This window comes from Poecilia latipinna, unplaced genomic scaffold (assembly GCF_001443285.1).
Source record: "Poecilia latipinna isolate Pla-1442-1.1 unplaced genomic scaffold, P_latipinna-1.0 Scaffold2, whole genome shotgun sequence".
Lineage (NCBI taxonomy): Eukaryota > Metazoa > Chordata > Actinopteri > Cyprinodontiformes > Poeciliidae > Poecilia > Poecilia latipinna.
In genome coordinates, this window is record NW_015112618.1 from 146,061 (window position 1) to 146,662 (window position 602).

The window sequence follows — 602 nt, forward strand, 5'->3', positions numbered from 1 at the left end:
TGAAGCCAGGAGGATCATCACTGTGGCAAATGTCCAAGAAAGAGTCTCGGGTATGAAAAACTGGACAGCACCAGGGCCTGACATGATCCATGCCTACTGGCTAAAGAAACTCACTGCCCTCCACGCCCTACATGAGCGACTGGCAGCTCAACTGAACCAGCTGCTACAAAATGGGACTCACCCTGAATGGTTAACTGAAGGGCGCACAATCCTGATCCAGAAGGACCCCTCAAAGGGTTCAGTCCCATCCAACTATCGGCCGATAACCTGTCTCTCTACAACATGGAAGCTCATGTCAGGCATCATAGCGGCTAAGATAAGCGGACACATGGATAAATACATGAGCACGACACAGAAGGGCATCGGCAAATAGTAGAGGAGCTAAACACCAACTACTTGTAGACCACACAGTCGCCCGAGACTGCAAAACCCGACACACCAACCTGTGCACCGCTTGGATTGATGATGATGAGCCTATGACTCAATGCCACACACCTGGATCATTGAATGCTTAGAGATGTACAACATCAATAGGACTCTAAGAGCCTTCATTGCAAACTCGATGGGGCTGTGGAAAACCACCCTTGAAGCCAACTGCAAAC